Consider the following 19,549-nt stretch of genomic DNA (forward strand, 5'->3'; position numbering starts at 1 on the left):
TCTAATGAAGCAGATCTGACACACCTGGTGAGGTGCTTCTGATCTATGGATGTCTTCTGAACCATCAAGACTGTTATGGTATATGAACTGATTGGAGTGGTAGTCCAAACCATCTGGAAAGAAACAGTGAAAGATGGTTAAGTATATTGCTCTTTAGTTGGAGGTTCAGGACGCACTAGGCTGAAGACTATTGGTTTATTGTGTAGATCAAGTGTAGCCAATGTAGTACCCTCCAGTTGCTTTGGCTACTCTTATCATTCCTGAGCATTGGTCATACTGTACTCCAAAACTCTGCAGGATGCCACATTGGGAACCCTGGTACAGATGGCACACTAAAGTAGCCCTCACCAGCCTGTAGATCAGTGGTTCTCAACCTGTGCGTCCCCAGATGTTGTTGGACTACAACTCCCATCATCCCTGAGCTCTGGCCTTGCTAGCTAGGGGTGATGGGAGTTGTAGTTCAACAACATCTGGGGACCCACGGGTTGAGAAAGGCTGCTGTAGATGTTTTGGATAACTACTCCCACCAGTCCCAGTCAGCAAAACCATATTTGGCCCTTAGAGCTAGGATTCTCTTAGGGCTGCTTTCTGTCAGATGTTTTCCTGCTCTGGGATCTCTAGGTAGGAAGAAATGTGCACATTACTTCTTGTGTTTTGCATCAGCGTTTAGCTGTGAGACAGTCTTCAGTTTGTCCTAATGGTCATGTTTAATGTGTGATTACTTTGGCCACATCTGTACCATGCACTATAATTCTACTTTAGCAGTCATGGTTTCCTCCCAAAATCCTGGGAACTGTAGTTTCTTAAAGGATGCTGAGAGTTGTAAAAGATTTCTCTTTTCACAGAGCTACAATTCAAAAAAAGAGAGGTAACAATAAAAACCATTAGGCCTTCACCTCACCTCCCAAAGTCTGCTGAAAGTGATGTACCTTGACTAGTTTTCTAAAAAAGTGCAATGAGGAGTCCAGATGTACCTCAGAAGGAGAGCCACCACCAAAAAGGCCCATCGCAGGGTTACTACAAAAGGGCGACCAGAAAGCTCCCAACTGTAGATTTCAAAGCAGATGAGAGTAAGTGGTTTCTCTAAGGCCATTCTGGACTTTAGACATGTGAAGGTGTCTTTTTTGAATTGTGTTCAGAACCAATACAGCTGTTGCAAATGTGTGCTCAGCCCCCAAGGCCATCTCACTTTGTACTAATTGCAGCTTCCAAAACATTTTCAAGGCCAGCTCCATGGAACAGTAATTCTCTTTTCCATGTCTTAATTAAATCTTATGTACTTTCCATGCCTCATATTTCTTCTACTGCCTTCAACTATTACCCATATCCCTTGGAAAAATGAAGTGTATGTGCGTTCATGTTCCAGGAGAGGGGAACAGAAGTGACCAGATGCATTAGGACCCCCACAGCCCTTGCCCGAAAATCCAAATGTGCCCAGAGTCCTAAGAAAGTTAAAGCCCCTCTGCTTTACATAATCGTTTTTGCCATGAAGTCAGATACATACACGGCGCTTTTGGAACTCTTACAGTTCAGAGCTGTCTGGGCTGAACTTCCTTCTGTTTTTAAAACTTCATTAATCCCCTTTCATCTTCATTGTATCTCCTTCATTTGGCCAATAAAATGCTGATCAACATGCCAAATCGATCCTTGATTGTTTTCTCACTACTGGCAATCTATCTCCTAGAGCATCTTTGTTCTGGGTTGGAAAGTCATTATTGTGACACTGTAATTAACACTGCAGTCATTTAATTTGTTTGTTTGCATAATTCTAACTTGCTCTATTTCTGATCTTCTGCCTGCTGCTTCCTTAACAAGGAAATGCATTATGCAACATTGAGCTAAGGCAAGTTCTATTAAGTTCCTGGTTCCAAGGATTAATTCACACCACAGCATGGGCGTTTCATTATCTTTTAATTCTAGTTTTTATCTTGGCAAAAGTAGCTGCCAGTCCAACTTCCTGCCTTTACGTGTCTTATTGCTGCCCATCCAGGATGGACCACCCTTATCTGCTCTCCTGCCATCCCTGCTGATCAAGTCCTATTGGAGAGCTATGAAACTGCCTCCTACTGGAACACCTAGCTTAGTATTATCTATAACAGGAGTGGGGAACTACAGGTCGAGGGAGGGGGAAGCTGAATGTGACCCTCCAGACCTTTCTTTCTGGCCCTTGAGACTCTCCCCAGGCCACGCTTCCTCTTCTGGCCACACCTCTTCCCCAGGCCACACCCACCTTCTTCAAATGCTTTTGTGTGGCTTTAGTGTATTCTCAAACTAGGATGATGTTCCTTACTTGCGTTGATAAGAGATATTTGTGTGTAGAAGCCTATGACTTTTGCATTCCTGTAATATCATTACAAATATAAGCATCACATCCCTTGCTCTACCCACCTTTTGCATCTGATCCTGCTCAGCACTGGTGTTTGGCCCCTGAAAGGCTGCTCAGAAGTAAAAGTTACCCTTGGGTTGGAAAAGGTTCTTCACCCCTGGTCTTCACTGACTGGCAATGTCTCTCCAGGGTTTTCACCTGGGGTCTCTCCCAGCCTGTCCTGTAGATCCTGAGGACTGAACCTCAGACCTTTGTCTCCCAAGGCAGATGCTTTACCATTGAGCTATGGCCCTTCCAACTACCTCATCCAAACCTTTGATATGTAACAATTCCTCTTAAGCTCTGTTAGTAGGATGAGTTCCTGCTAAGAGGTAGACCTGTTGCCACTTTCTGCTTCTTAGGCAACATGGCTTTCCTAACTTTCCTAATAGTTCATTCCACAAAAGTCTGGTTTGGAGGAAACATTCATTAGGAATCTATCACATATCATTTTTTTATGAAGTGGAACAAGAGGGTTACCTTTAAAGAAGGAGGTGGGGAATGTGCAGACATTCAGATGTGGCTGGACTGTAACTTAGGAATGTTTTCTGGGACCTATGGGAGCTAGAATCCAACAGCAACTGGAAAGCCACAGGTTCTCCATCCTTGTTTTAAAATTTATAGGTCACTCCCCATCTCCCATCCCCTGTAGCATTAGCCAGCAAAATGACACTGTGGATGTTGTTCATGCATTCAAAATGGGTTTGCAACCATCCTTTGGGAGTGATGTGATAATAATAATAATAATAATAATAATAATAATAATAATAATAATAATAAATTTTATTTATATCCCGCCCTCCCCAGCCGAAGCCGGGCTCAGGGTGGCTAACAACAATAAAATAGTGCAACATTCTAAAAACATTTCATTATAAAAATTAATTAAAATCAAATTGATGGCAACCATTAAGCTAAAGTTCTGTGAAGATTGCCAGAGGAGGGAGTCAGGCTGCGCCCTGACCAAAGGCCTGGTGAAACAGCTCTGTCTTGCAGGCCCTGTGGAAAGATGTCAAGTCCCAAGTACTTATGGGAGGTGAGAGAATGGCTGTCTACATAGGTCTGCAGGCCCCATTAAGTCATACAAGGCCTACCCTACCCTAAGGTGAGTGAGGGGCCAGCTCACAGCAGAAAAGAACTCAAGGCTTCTTGTTGACTAATGCCCAACATCAGGGTTGTGTCTTCTGGGGACTAATCTTTCCAGTAAAAGGAATGAAGCAAATGAAAAGTTGGGCAAAACTACATAACATTGATTCAATTATTCATGTGATCACATCAATGTTTTCTTTGTTGTTTTATTTCATCAATGGGCAACTGTGCATGAGTAACTGGGGTAGGGAAGACTGGGGGTCCTTTGGCCCTCCATACATTGTTGGATTCCAACTTCCATCATCTCCAGCAAGCATGGCCAAAGGGATGATGGGTGTTGTAGTCCAGCAACATCTGGAGGGTTAACAGGTCCCCATTATTGGGGATATGGAAATAAATGGATGAATTCAAAGACCTGGCAGCTGTTGGTGCCTTCATTCCACTTGGGTCCATTGGCTCCACTTTGGAGATGAAACCAGGTAATTCAGAATGCAAAATTAAAGAGAGCATTTCAGAAGCGCCCATGGCTATAGCAATGCACCCCATCCATTCCCCACCCCCACCCTGCATATTGTCAGAAATATCCAGGCCAAAACAAATCAGTTGAGCTCTAATAAAATTGCTTCAGGAGCCTCTGGCATTCATTTCCCTATACTTCAGCTGTTAGTCTGTATTGACAGCGTTAATTGTGATTGCTACAAAAACTAGAGATGGTTATTTCTCTAGAGAGTTTTTCTGTATAAGCACGGCATTAGTAAGAGGGGTTTTAATTAGTGGGAGGCAGACAGCTCAGGAGATGATTTGTTGAAGCTCGAGAAGAAGAAACTCCATTAACAGACATTTGAGCCACACTTTGCAATAACCAGACCTGGCATCAGAACAGTCAGGTGAAGACTTGTTGTTTTTGAGGGAATTCAGGGGCCTCTGAATGTGAATGGATCGTCCTCCCTAGTTGCTGCTGCTGCTTTTCCTTCCTTCCTTCCTTCCTTCCTTCCTTGACGTGGGGGTGGGTGTTTGGTCACTGATGCTTAATTGATTTTTATAATTCTTACATTTTAAATGATTTTGCATTATGTGTGTTTCTCTGATCTTACCCTCTTGTAGAGCCCTTTGTTCAGAACACAGGTAAAAGGTAAAGGTACCCCTGCCTTACGGGCCAGTCTTGCCCGACTCTAGGGTTGTGCGCTCATCTCACTCTAGAGGCTGGGAGCTAGCGCTGTCCGCAGACACTTCCGGGTCACGTGGCCAGCATGACGAAGCTGCTCTGGCGAACCAGCACCAGCGCAGCACACGGAAACGCCATTTACCTTCCCGCTATAAAGCGGTACCTATTTATCTACTTGCACTTAAGGGTGCTTTCGAACTGCTAGGTGGGCAAGAGCTGGGACCAAATGACGGGAGCTCACCCCGCCGCGGGGATTTGAACTGCCGACCATGCGATCAGCAAGTCCTAGGCGCTGAGTTTTTCTTTTAAAAAAAACTAATTTATAAATACTGTTTAAAGTGTATAATTGCTCCAAGAATGGGAGAAGGTATTTATTGGTAACATCACAGGGAATAAGCCATTCAGTGCTGTCAGACAGATTCTGCTTCAAAGTTATGTGTTCCTGAGTGTATGTGCTTTCTGTCAGCATTTGACCTCACAGAGGAGAAGATATATTTGGAATGAATACACCAAGGATCCTCCCAAAGATGCCCTACTGCTTTATGTCTTCCTTCGCCAAATTTTTGCAGTCAATAGTTCATAACAGGCATGGGCAGTAGTGTAACTATTGTGGTGTTCTTTGGGATGTAAGGAAACCAATTTTAATTCTTAGCTTGTGCATACTTTGGCTTGTGTCATGCCTAGAAACCATGGGTCGAAGCAGTTTTCCGCTTGACCCACAATTTCTGGGCGTGGGTCTGGGCAGTTTTCCCCTTGCCCTGCTTCTTTCAAAGGGATATCCCACTCTTTAGTGATAGATCAGAACAAATGGCACTCTGAGAAAAACCTGAATGGCTGTTTGCTCTTATTGAGTGCTGAAGAGTGGTTTTCCACAGGGAAAAGCCATGGGACAAGAGGAAGTGTAGACAAGCTCTGAGACCTGTGTGGGTCACAATCATTGTAGTTTCCATTCTGCTGCTGTTCAGTTTGATTTCCACCAAATGATATGTTTTTCATCTCACCATCTGCTATTTAATGTAAGTTGTGTAACATAGGTAACTGTTCGCAAAATTTTGTAATTTTCACTCCTTTTAAAGTAAAGGGAATATCATATCAATGTAAAAAAGGCATTAATTGCATTTTGTCTTAAACAACAACAGTGTAAATGAATATTGAGGGTATCAGCTTGACTGATTTCCATTCCTGACCAAGAATGTACATACAAACTGCAGCCATTTCCACTTCCTTTTCTATTTTCATTGCAGTTTTGCAATATCCCTAGGTGCTATTGGAATTTACGAACCCTAGCAAGCATGGCCCATAGCCAATGATATTGAGAGCCATTATGCTTGAAAGCTGTAAGTGCTTATTTAATGGCCAGTTGGATAGCCACAGTGCAGGTCACACCCACTCGCCATGATGAAACTGAGATCAGTTTTCAAAGGCAGGAGATGAGCTAATAGTATGTTTTGCTGCATGAATAAATGCTTTATTTTGTCTTCTTTCAGCTTCACCGGATGCCAGAAAGTTCTAGTATTATAAGAGAGGGAGAAATTCATATCCTTGTCCAGCTTCCTCATGCCATACACCATCTACTATTATAAACAAAAACAAAAACACCTCACCATAAATCCCCAATATTCTCCTGACAAGGGTAGCAACCCTGGAAAAGGATGCTACTGGAAGTTCTTTCCACTCTGGGAAATGGAGAGTGCAAAAAGGTGCAGGCTCAGGGTCACAAAGCTGTCATTCTGAAGCACATGTTTAGATTGTATTTGGGAATTCTAACAATACCATGCTAGGAACAACCTATGCTCTTATTCTTTGCATTTTTATTGACATTCTGTTCTATGAAATGTGTGGTGTCTAGGCCCCCTGCTGCTCTGTAATGTAAACACAACTTAACTGGCTGAATTGCATCAGGTTTAGTGCAGGATAGCTATAATCTGACAGCTCTATGGCTGACATCTGATTATGCAATGTGCAGTCATAGTGCTGTAGAAGATTTCTTCATGAGGTATGCATTTTAAATGGATTGCTAAGAGGTCCTGATATCAGCTGCAGCCTCGCAATAGCCATCCCTGAGTATATTCTTATTTATGTTAACAGAATTTATATACCACTTAATAATAAAAACCTCTAAGCAGTTTACATAAAACATAACTATACACTACAATTACAGATAAAATCAGATGTTCATAGTAAGTTAGCTGTCCTTCACTGGCAGGTGAAGACTTTCTTGTTCCAACAGGCATTTGGGAATTGGCTGCTTTTAATTAACGGACTGGTCAGCTGTGCTGTTTTTATTGTCATTATTGGTGTGCTTTAAACCATGTGTGTGTGTGTGTGTGTGTGTGTGTGTGTGTGTGTGTGTGTTTCTAATTGAAACAAAAGAACAAGTGGGGTTCTGTCCTGGGCCCATCGTTGCTCACTGTCTTTATAAACAGCTTGGACAAAGTAACTGGGGAAGCTCATCCAATTTGCAAATGACACCAAATTGGAGGGGTAGCCAATGCTGCAGGAGACAGAACTGGGATTCAAGGCGACATGAAAAGATTGGAAAACTGGGGTAAAACAAACAAAAGGAATTTCAATAGGGGCAAATGTAAGGCTCTACAATGTAAGGCAGGAAAATCCAGCTCCACAAAATTTAAGATGGGAGACACCTGGCTTGCCAGTAATTCATGTGAAAAGGATCTAGAGGACTTAGTAGACCACAAGCTTAACATGGGTCAATAGTGTGATGCAGCAGCAAAAAAGCTACTGCTATTCTCAGCTACATCAACAGAAGTATAATGTCCTGATCAAGAGAAGCAACAGTACAATTTTATTCTGCCTTGATCAGACCCTACTCGGAGTACTGTGTCCAATTCTGGGTGCCACTAGGGTTTTTCCCCCAGCCGAAACCACCTCCCAACGAGTGACTGAAAGGAAGAGGAGTGGGTAGAAGTGGAAGTGGAAGAATCTGTACAGGTGGGAAGGAGAGAAGGTAGCAGTGGCAGTATTTAGGCAGTTCCCAGAAATGCCTCTTGGTGCCCTGAGACCAGCATCTTCTGCATGCTTTTCTGTCTGTGAAACTGCCATAATTCCTCTAATTTGGGTAGGCCCATAACTCAGTGGTTGAGAAACTGAAATTGACAGCTTCATCTTTTACTACTTGAATGTGAAGTGCTTACTCACACTCCCACCTTGCCAAAAAATAAAAAATCAGGAATCTTCATTACATCTCAGCTTTAATTACGGTATTTTTGTTTTGAATTTTCTTCTAATTGTGTGTGTGTGTTTTCATTTGTATTCCTCATTTGAGTCTTCTATGCTATAATTCTTTAATAAATACATTACAGGAATATCCCATTGCATTGTGTCTTCCTTTCCCCAGGCTAGGTAACCAAGATCAAAAACTAGCAATGCAATATTTCGAAAACTGCACAATAGTAAAAACAGTTAATATCATGAAGGGAGGGGACAGTAAATTCAGTTTTCTAAGGTATCTGAGATTTCTTAGGTTTGGGGGTTTTTTAGTTTATTTTCTGCATATTCCAAATAAAGTTCTGATTTGTCTTTTCTTTTTTAAAAGATATTAACTGCAAGGTAATTTGTTCTCATCTAAAGATAAAATTATCTATCCTTCAAGGTTGAGTGGCTGTAATTGCCCATCATATAAATCTCTTGTTGAGTAATGCCCTCTGGCAGCATGACGCTAATAATTGTTCAATTACATACTTTTAGCTTTCAAATGACCAGAGTCATAAGGATGAAACTTTATTAATAGGTACAGGCATAGTTTAAGTGCATGGGGGAAAATGTTTTTCTTTGGAAGATGAGTTTAGTTTTGCAATTAAGGTGTGTTTCGGATCCCTCTAACTTTATAACCATTGCGAATGGATTCCTCTTCACTACCTAATGATGGCTGTGCATTTAACAGATGAGATGACAGTGTGTGGATGTGCAAGGAATGAAGATATGAGCACTTTCTTTGAAACTGATGTTCCATTCTGTGATGCACTCACCACCCCTAATAACACTATTAAGCATTTTATGTATTTCTGCATCTGTATGTAGTATGACTATCAAACATGGCACTTTACAGAGTAATGGCAAAGAGGCAGGTCCCTCCATGAATTTATCTAATCCTTTTTTACAGCCATGACTACTTCTGCAAGCATTATTCTACAACATTGCTCACTAAGAAGTGATAGTATTAAATAACTCAAACTGTATTAGGCTAATATGTTAGGTCACCCCCTTAGGTCTACTTCAGAAGGAAGGGTGGTATCTAAATCAATTTATTTTTATTTTTTATTTTTTTAAAAACCACTTACCATAAAATTTTCTGCTACAGGCCTGGGTTGGCTGCATAGATAAATACAGTATACTCTTATGTATGGGACTGCTTTGTTCTAAGAACTGGGTGGTAACTTATTAAAGATATGTGCCCAAAACTGGATTATACTGCTACATAATTTACAGTTCCTTACAAAATCAATGCATTTGCCTCTATTTATTTTCTGGCTAGCCCAAATTTTGCATTTATTTTGCCTCCCCCCCCCCAATTATCCCCTGGCTCTTTTGTAATACTTCACATTGATTGCAATTCAGTTGATCAGAGACAAAGCAATAAACCACAGGATTAAATGCAGCCATAGTCAGCATCTGTGCACATATTGTCTTATCAGAAGCTCCTTGCTTGACAAAACTCAAAGTTACAAAACCATTTCTTTTTTTAAAAAAAAACTGACTTCAGCTCTTACTAAAATGATAAACTGGGCTGAGGCCATACACCAGGAGTGGGGAAGCTTCAGATGTTGCTGGACTGCAAACCCCATTGTCTTTGATTATTGGCCATGCTGGTTGAAGCTGATGGGAATACAACAACATCTGGATGGCCACAGTTTTCCCACTCCTGCAGATGGCCTGCTTCTGCTTCCAGACTGCAAAAACTTGCTAAGTAGCTTCCCATCTGAAACAGCAACAAAACAATGGCAACATTAAAACATCAAAGATCAAAATAGCAACCAGAATCAAAGGGCAGATTTACACTCATGGTTTTTAATGTTAAGGAAGGGTTTTGATAACGTAGATGGACACATGATGTCCTACTTTTAACATACATAATGCATTATTAAAATGTGACATCAGAGGGCAGTGCAGAGCAACCGGCAACCTGCAGCAGGGAGACAGTGTTTTGACAAAAAACAAAAACAAAAGACAAGACAAAACAAATGTAAGATATATTTGTGACGTTTTAGAATGACATATCTAATATCGTTCTAATAACGTTAAACAGGTCAGTGTAGATCCAGCCCAAATCTCCTTCCACAAATTGCAGACAGTCGCCAGGATGCCTAGTATGCCATCAACATGCTTAACTCCCTAACAATATACTACCATAGAGTACATATAAATGTGACTTAGTCAAGGACATAAGAAGAGCTGTGCTAGATCTGACCTAAGCCATCTAGCACAGCAGCTTGTTATTACAGTGGCCAACCTATCTGTCCTACATGCTCCTTTAATAATATGGTGCCTTTTTTTTATGGCATTGGCACATTGGTTTTGAATCTGTAAAATTGACCTGTGGGGACCAGTTTTCATCCATAGATGGTACAGACTGGAAGCCAAGGCCATGTAGAAAATGAAGTAGCACTATTGTTTACATGTTCTGTTCAGATTGCCTGAACAGACATAATTCCACTTTCAGTCTAAAAAGGGTCCCTCGCCCTGCTGGAAGATATAATAAAGGTGTGGTACATTGTTAGAACCATGTACTGTCTCATGTCTTCATTCCAGAGTCATGAGTGCACACATCTGGGCATCTCATCTAAGGATGGTCTCAGATTCCCCTTCAATTAGATAATGCAATTCCTTCAGTCTGCCATTTGTTGCTTGATTGTGGAATGGAGGGATACCCATATTATTTTCTGTATAATTTTTTCTCCTGCTTTCCAGCTGCACAGACTTACAACATACTTATCTAGCTATACAACCCAACTTGTATGCATTGTTCAATGGAGCTCACCCCTCAGTTTCAGTCTTACTCAGGAATAGGGAACTGAGCCCAGCAAGAAGGTCAGCTCCTTATTCCTCCCCCCCACCCATCAATATCCATTTTAGAATATGTATATTTTTTATTTTTTTAAAAAGTAGTATTCCACATATTAAAAAAAATATTGCAAGGTGTCAGCTGGTTTAACTTATTTCCAATTTCTTGCTATGACTAGTCTTCTGCAGTGGTCATAGCTGGAAAACCTATTTTTAAAGGTCCTGTGCACACAGTTTTGCTTTCTAAATCACTACCACTGGGGCATATGAAAGTTGAAGTCTGAACAGCAATTGGCCCATGAAAAACACAGTGAGTATGGAGTGTTCTCAGTGTGTTCTAGGGTACCTCAGGGTTATATTCTCTCATGAGATCCCTGCTGTAAAGATAAATGGTAAAGTTAGGTCCAGTCAAAGGAGACTATGGGGTGCGGCACTCATCTCACTTAAGGGAGGGAGCTAGCGTTCGTCCACAGACAGCTTTCTGGGTCATGTGGCCAGCATGATTAAACCGCTTCTGGTGCAACAGCACACTGTGATGGAAACCAGAGCGCACAGAAATGCCATTTAACTTTCTGCCACAGCAGTACCTATTTACTTGCAGGGGCGTGCTTTCTAACTGCTAGGTTGGCAGGAGCTGGGACAGAGCAATGGGAGCTCACCCCATCACTGGGATTCGAACCACCGACCTCCTGATCGGCAAGCCCAAAGGGTCAATGGTTTAGATGACATCGCCACCCACTTCCCATCCCTGCTGTAGGTGAAGTCTAGTCAGTCTATTACAGCAATCAGAGATAGTGCAGGGGCTCTCTCTCTCTCTCTCTCTCTCTCTCTCTCTCTCTCTCTCTCTGTGTGTGTGTGTATTATTTGGCACAATCTCCCACTGAGACCCTCCTCCACTAGCAGAGACTTCCTTTTCCATTTGAAAAGGTCATATTAACATAAAGTGTGTGAGATAGCTATCATCCACCCAGGCTTCTAGCCATTGTATGGGGCAGAATGTTTGAGAAGCAAATGAGAGAGTGAGGAGGGAAAGGGAGAGGGAGAGAGTCCTACCATAACACTAAAGCTGGAGGATATAGCACACAGAGAAAATATTGATAAATATATCCACAACTTCATACACAAACTAGTCACTGTTCAGATGCATTATAGCCAATTGCTTTAAGATTGTATAATAGCCTGGTAGTCCTGTGACCAATCAGATGACTGAAGGGAAAAGGAAATAGAATTCTCTTGTTCCCTCTTTTCTAAAAAAAAAAACAAACAACCACCCAACAACAGTATGTGAAGTTTTTCTTTGTTTTGGTTGCAGATCTTCCTACTATTTTGTCCCATTTTCTGGAACAGTATGCTGAAGAATGCAGTGCACATATAGAACTGACTAAAGTGCACACACAAGCATTTTTGAGTAACCATTTCTGTTTATTTCAGGGCAGGGCAGCAACTTATGAAAATAAGAATTAAATGCTTGCTTCAGCTACAATAAAAATGTGAACAGTTCTATATATATAATGTTCTCCAGTTCCTTAAGTTGGCTTGGGAGCAGTAAGATGCATAGTAATTTTGTTTTCAAATAGGTGGTTTTGTTTTTCCTGCAAACTGGATTAGTTTGTAATTCATACTGTTTTAAAAATGTATGAATGGGTGGGGTGGTCAGATAGTTTTGGTTTGTTTTATTTCAAAAGCATGGGGTGGGAACTGCTATTGGGGTTGTGCGATGCCAAGCAATATAAGAAGCTGCTTTACACCATTGGTCCATAGAGCTCAATATTATCTCCACTGACTTGCAGTGTCTCTCCCGAGTTTCAAACAGTAAGTTTCCTACCAGGTGGATATTTTACCTAGAACCTTCTGTATATATTTGACAGGATTTATTGAAATTCTCAGGCATGGTAGAGCCCCTGAGGGCTAAATTTCAGTAGGGAAGATACAGTGGTTTTCCATAATATAAGCCAACATCCATGATGTAAGAGAGAGCAGATACCAGAGACATCAACAAGCTTAAATGTAGTTTGATTTCAGATTTAACCTCTGAATCACAACAACAATTGATAGTGATTCTATCTAACTCAATTTGTTTTTGCAGCCAGTGCCAGGGCCGGATTTAGGTTTGATGAAGCCCTAAGCTACTGAAGGTAATGGGGCCCTTTATATGTCCATCTGTCCTTTGTCAACTACAAATTATCACTGTTTTTTTCTGTTGAATATATGCTATATGGTAATTTATGGAGCTAATAGGTATCTAAAGCCATTTGCACATAACAAAATATGTATTTTATCAAAGTAATTGTTGAACTGAAATACATTTAAGAAGAAGTATATTAACAGTGAAATACAATTAAGAAGAAGTATATTAATAGTGTAATAATTATTAAGCTCTAACTTTTTTGGGGGGGCCCAAGAGAGTGGGACTCTAAGCTATAGTTTGTTTAGCTTATACGTAAATCCGGCACTGGCCAGTGCACAGAAGGCAACTATGTGTATTGTGAAGTTTGACCCATTTCTGCCAAGGTGTACCTGCTTGCTTGTGTGAACAAAAGTTCGCAAGAAATGAATGGCAAGGTGCCATGCTTAGGAATCAGGTTGACTTTGCCAGTGACATTATTGATCTTAATGTGTCGTGACTCCCGGCCTCTTTGCATGGCATTTTGTCACCTCTGAAAAGTGTTGCCCCTGTTGAATCATAGGCTGTCTTTCTAATGCCTCCAACAGCTTGTGAAGGATTCATCTCCCAGCAGGCCACTGCAAGCACTCATTTTGTTAAACAACCTGAAGCAGCTCAGAGCCAGTATTTTTCTTTCCTTCTTTTTCGATGAGGAAAAAAAGTTTAGTTGCAATTGTAGAGCAGCTTAGGAGTGTTCATATCTTCAACAGAATGCCCCATGTTTTGGGTAGGGAGCCTCAAGCCCATGAGCTAAATGCAGCCCTCTCTCTTGGGAAAGGCTCTTCCCAAGCAATGTCCCTTCCCTTGCTGCCTCTGCTTCCTTCCTTCCTTCCTTGAGTGCTTTTGCCTTTCTGGAATATGCCCTTGAAGGGGGCAATGCTTCTTGCTACCCTGGATGGAGAGAATGAGTGTTTGGAAAACTCGGATTGACTTCAACATGGCCTACTGAACACAGGTAAGAGTCCCATCCATTGCTTGGCCCATGTTTGCATCTGGCCCCATCCACAACTGGCATGTGGCCCCCAGAAGACTGCCCATTAAAGAATGTGGCCCTTGAATTAATAAATGTTCCCAGCTCCTGACCCACAAGAATGACAGTGCTATGGCAAATAGCTTATCATGAGTCCTTCTGTTGAGGAATTGAATAACTGATGCTTAATGTGGGGGGAAGGGAATGCCTTTGGTGCCTCATATTTATTTTTTGAGTAAGTTAAGCCCCAGCCAGTGAAAGGTGTTTAGAAATTGGGTGTGGTCTGTCAGCAGACACAACTAAAACCTAGCAGGTCTGAGGATTCAGCCACACTTTCATTTGCCCCACCAGGCACTGAATCCGAACTAATGGCAACCAGGATTTCCACATATTGCTGTCTCTTCTGATTTAGCACTAAGGAGCGGGTTTTCCAGGGGAAAGCAGTGGGGCAAAGGCAAAACCCTAGAAAGTATGGGACAAGTGGGAAACTGCTCAGACCCATGCTTTTTAGGCATAGAAAAAGCAGAAGTGTGGACGTGAGCCCTCAGTCTGGCCAGTGCCATGTAGAGATAGGAGATAAATTCAGTTTGGTTCACATCCGAATGGAAGATGCATCATTCAAACTTCCCAGAATAATGCCCCAACAGAAATTTATCCATCCTCCTGGTTTCACAGTTCTCCAGATGTTGCAGTATAGTTCTCAAACCCTCCTACCAAAAAAAGTGTGCAGAACGTTGTATTTTGCAGGAGATGTATGCATAAGCAACATTTTTGAAAGCAAATTCCCCTAATATAATGCAAAGATGTACCTGTTAGGCAAAATTGCATATAAACAGCTGATGAATTTCCATGAAGACTTTAGAAAAACGAAAAACACGCTTGATGTGGACATGAGAAAGGGTGAGCTTAAGGTCAATAGAACGAGAATGGAGAGATTTGTCCAACTCTACTGCCAGGGTGGTGTATGCTGCCTTCAGTTCTATGATGGAAGAAAAGTGGGACATAAATATAAGAAAACAGTTGCCCCCCTCCTGTACCGGGGTGGGTGGGTAGGTGGGTTTGAATGTTCCTGTGAAAGTAGGAGTTGATGTGTCTTTATTTGTAACTATCATGTTTTCTCCTTCCCAACAAAGAAGGAATGAGTGAGAAGATGGAGAAAGAGGAAAATATTTTGCTTCTGGTGTGTTAGGCTGTTTCTGGGTGTTTATAAGGCTTGGAGCGCCATTCCCCCCTCCTGCCAAGTCAGTTGAAAGTGAAAAATAAGCTTTCCCCACCCCCACCCCCCAGTTTTTAAATCCCTTAGTGTTTGAGAAGAATGAAAGGCCCTGGAGTGATACTAAATTTGCCTCTAGATATCAGGCTTGACAAGTTCTGCATCATCCCCAGGGACTGGCTTTTTTAGACTCTCCTGACATATGTGTTCTAGCAGATACTGCATTTCATTCAGATCTGGGAGAACTTGGCTTTAAATCCTTGTTCCTCATGTACTTACTTGGTTGCCTCAAGCAATGTACTTATTCTTTCACCCTCAATTTTACATTCAGGTTAATGGAAATAATTGCAGCCCAGAACTCTCTCTCTCTCTGGTTGTGTGTGTGTGTGTTTAAGGCAAACTGATATGGAAATGTGGAGAACTGAACTCAAGTTTTGATGGGGGGGGGGGGAGAAATTGATAGATTTCCCCATTCCTAGTGCCCATGCAAATGTGTAGCCAAAATGGTAAAACCTGTATGCAAGAGAGGAGTGAAATGCATCTTTTGTTCAGAAATGTGCCCCAAATGCATGATATTTAAATCTAGATGTTCTTCTGCCCATTAAAATAAAAAAACCGCACAAAATAGAATGGGGTGGACCTATGATAGAGTACAGGCAAAGCTGAAATGGGATGGAATTAGATGGCTCAATTCTCCCACTCTCCACTCTAGCTTCCAGATATCCAGAGAGCATTTCACTGCTTGTCTGGGTTTCACAGTGTAAATACACAAAACATATCAGCCAAAGCAAAGCAGACCTCAGTAGACGCTAGGAAATATCGGTACTTAAAGGTTATTCCATTCTCTTCCCTTTTCACAAACTGGCTATTGATTAACTGAAGGACATTTCACCCAAAGGGGTGACTATTATGTTTCCTTCTCTCCAGTTAAAATCTATACCTAAGGTGCCAAACATATGAGTTATGTGGGTCTTTTTTCATTACTGTAGCTATATCAGTATGCTCCGTATCCATTTTGCTCTCATAATCTAATCCATTCTTTATCCATTTTATTGTTGGGAGCCAACAATCTATTTTCTCCTAAACAGTGTGCTCTGTTTGCTGCCTTTGTTCCACTAGAAATGTCATATGGAAGATGCCTAGAATTTGAATACCTCCTGTCCACCGACTGATCAAACGAGGGGAACAAATTCTTTTTCTTTATTCTCCCTCTCCCCACCCCCCACCTAGTCTTCTCAACAGCTCCATGACATTGTGTCAATAGTTTTGTTTGGTTTCATTTGCGGGGGGGGGGGGGGGGGGGAGAGAGAGAGAGAGAGAGAGAGAGAGCTACAGCCTCTCTCACTGATCCATGTCTTTATTTCTTCAAAGCTTCTCTGTGATCCACTTGTTGTTTTGTTCCAAGAAAGAAAATAAAACACAATTTCATCTGATGATTGCTTGAAACCAAACATGACTTTGGAGAAAGGAAACAAAGAGAAAAATCTTCTTCCCAAAACCATCCCCCACCCTCAAGTTTAGTGGGATACGAAAATTAGAATTTCTTTATCTTGGGGTTGTTTTTTTTTTAAAAAAAAATGTTATGATTTATTTAAAACTGTTTTACTCTTCATCCAAATAAGAGAAAGGGCTGCAATTCAGTGGCTGATTCAGCTCAATTCCTGGCACCTCCAGGGAGAATTCAGAGTTTCTTTTCTCTGAAATCCTGGAAAGCCACTGTCAATCAGTGTAGATGATACTGAGCAAGATGAACTGGTGGATTAACTAAGTATAAGGCAGTTTCCTGGGTTCCAGTTGGCTCACTTAAGATAAACTAAGCAAGACTGCAGAACTACAACCTAGAAGACATGGCCCCAAAATGGAAAAAGGGATGAAGAGGCAGAGGAACACAAATGAACTATTCAGCCTCTTTTGTGGCTTTTCTCTTTGCTGAAGGGGGGCACCAAAGCAGAAGAGCAATGAGCAAGCTGTGGCTAATAAGACCCGGGACATTTGGCCTGCCAGCAGAGGAGGCAGAAGAGCATGGCCAAATGACAGCAGATGTCACTTATGGCCTCTGGCTTGTGACCAGTGTGGTTAAAGAAAGCCATGTCAGCCCACAACTGTTGGCCTGTGCAGGGATATGGCCCAGTTTACATATATTCCCCACCTATGCAAGAGCAAGATGTGAGGGCCCAGCTATATGGGTGCAGACATGACTTTTAAGGGCTGGGAAGATGGGGAAAGATACAGTGGTTCCAGGGCACATGATTTTGGTTAGACCTCACCAGAAATTGGTGCAATCTTGCCCAAAATCAGCACCAGTGCCAGCACCACTTTTGTGTACTTCCACTTCCTAAGGTGGCAGCTTCACCCAACCTCATGGCTGCACTGGTCTTGAGTGGTCCAGGTTCAGGCTGAGTGCCTAAGAAGTAAGCCACTCGCTTAATAAAAGCATCCACACAAGTTGTGAGTAACACCTTGAACATTTGGAGATTAATGCCAGGGATCAGTAGGCATGATCCCCAAAGCCCCATCCACATGCTCATTTCTGCATGAAATAAACACCTGTAAAGAGTTTTAATATCTTTTAATATTGGAAATCTTATGACTAGTCGCCTGATATGGCCCCAGGGTTGAACAATTCACTTTTGGAGGGTGAAGCCATGGATTTCAAGGGAGAGGCAAAATGTGGGAGGGAATTCCCCTCGGCACAGACCCCACTCCTCCAGAAGCAGCCTCAGCATATAATAAACCCTAGGAGCCCACCTTGTCTTTTAAAGAGGTTTCAATACCCATGCCCCAACAATCTGAAAGCTGCAGAAGCTACACCAAGTCCACAGTGCCTGAACAGCCACCACTAGCTATATATTGGGTAGTACCCCTTTAAACTGAGGATGTCATCATCAGAGGAGCAGATCTAATAACCAGTCTGAACTTCAGATTATCTCAGGCATCACTGAAGCAGCATTCAAGTCTGTCCAACCCATATGTGAAGCTCTAAGCTGGGCTCCCCTCAGAGCTGCTCAAGGCTCTGAACTCTTCATTCTGTCTGAGGAATCCCTGCCTGGGCTCAGGCCCTGCTGTGATCCCCATCTGAGACAGAATACAAACCATCTTATTCCAGGGTGGTACTATTTATTTTCATATCCTATATTTCAGCACACGTCTTTAATCACCACACACTTTTATTCATGTATTTCTTCAAATGCTTATAGCAAAGGAATTACCACCCCATAGCTGTAAATAAAAGGAGGGTGGGCTTTTCAGATTGTGCTATGGTATCAGTATTACAGCCTGTTTGATAGAGAATGTTTTCAGGGTGTTTTTCTGTTTTTTTTTTTGCAAAAAATCCCCAATAAACCACACTTTAATAGAATCTGAAAATGGTAAGATGTGTTTACACAAATCCTCATGTATTAATTAAATCAGCATTATTTCCCAGGTGTCTAACATTCAGTCTAGTATCATATATCCTTGAAATTGTAGATTCTTACAGAGTTGTGCAATGATCCTTCAAAGTATTTTTTAAAAAATTACATTTTATGGCGAGCTATTCAATTTCTCTTTAGGAGGATGATTTAGTAGCACCATGTCCTGAAGCTATACTTGTCAGGAATCTGTGAAATTGGGTATTAATGTTATGAATAATGTATGTAAGCAGATTTGAGAAGATGTCTATGTCCCCCTGTGGGATTTTGAACATCATCAAATGCTGGGTGTCAACTAATGATATGACAACTCTGTGACTAAAGGCCACTTCAAAAGTGACATATTTCCTACTTGGTCTTCCATTTAGATGAAAAATCATGCAAGTGGCATGTAGTCAGTTTGCGTAACAATAACATGCACATGCCTCTATCTCACTGCCTAAGCAGAAAAAATGCTGCTCTTCTTTCCATGTGTGCGTGCGGGCACACCAACCCACCAATTGTATGCTTCTCCCAGATGGAAATTTGTAACTTTTGAAGAGATGCAATTATTTTCCATGCTGTGTGAGCACCAGTTTTCTCAGGATTTGAGGCATGCCTATTTCTGTACCAGAGCAGAGACATGAACTACATGGCAGACAAACAAAAGGGAGGGGGGACTGTTTGAAGATACTGCAGATCAGAATAAACAAAACAAAACAAAACAAAACAGAATAAACAAAACAATGGCATAATAATATATAATATAATGGCAGCTGTTAGTCATTGAATTTGACTTCTGTAGTAATGCAAGGGTATCTCAATGTTCAATCCCCCCAAATCAGTTTTCAGTCCCTTCATTGAGTAACCACAAAAGCTCAAGCTGCTACCATGTCCCTCTCCATACTTTGATCTGGACAGCTTACCCTAGAACCATGGGAAGGTGCTGGTAGTGCTGACAGCCCCAGCCCTATGGAGTTCTAGTGTCCCATTCTAGCTGGGCCAGGAATGGGACCAGCATAGTTTCTCTGTTGCAGAAGACAATATTGGGATGGGCCACTGCTCTTTATGGATTCAAAGGCAAAAAGCATGCTTATGGGTGAGGACTATCAGGACTTTGAGGGGGTCACAGAGCCCCATGACCCTGTAGGAGCCCAGCCAGGGGTACACTTCTGC

Source organism: Podarcis tiliguerta (assembly GCF_965153285.1).
Source record: "Podarcis tiliguerta genome assembly, chromosome: Z".
In the NCBI taxonomy this organism is placed as follows: Eukaryota; Metazoa; Chordata; class Lepidosauria; order Squamata; family Lacertidae; genus Podarcis; species Podarcis tiliguerta.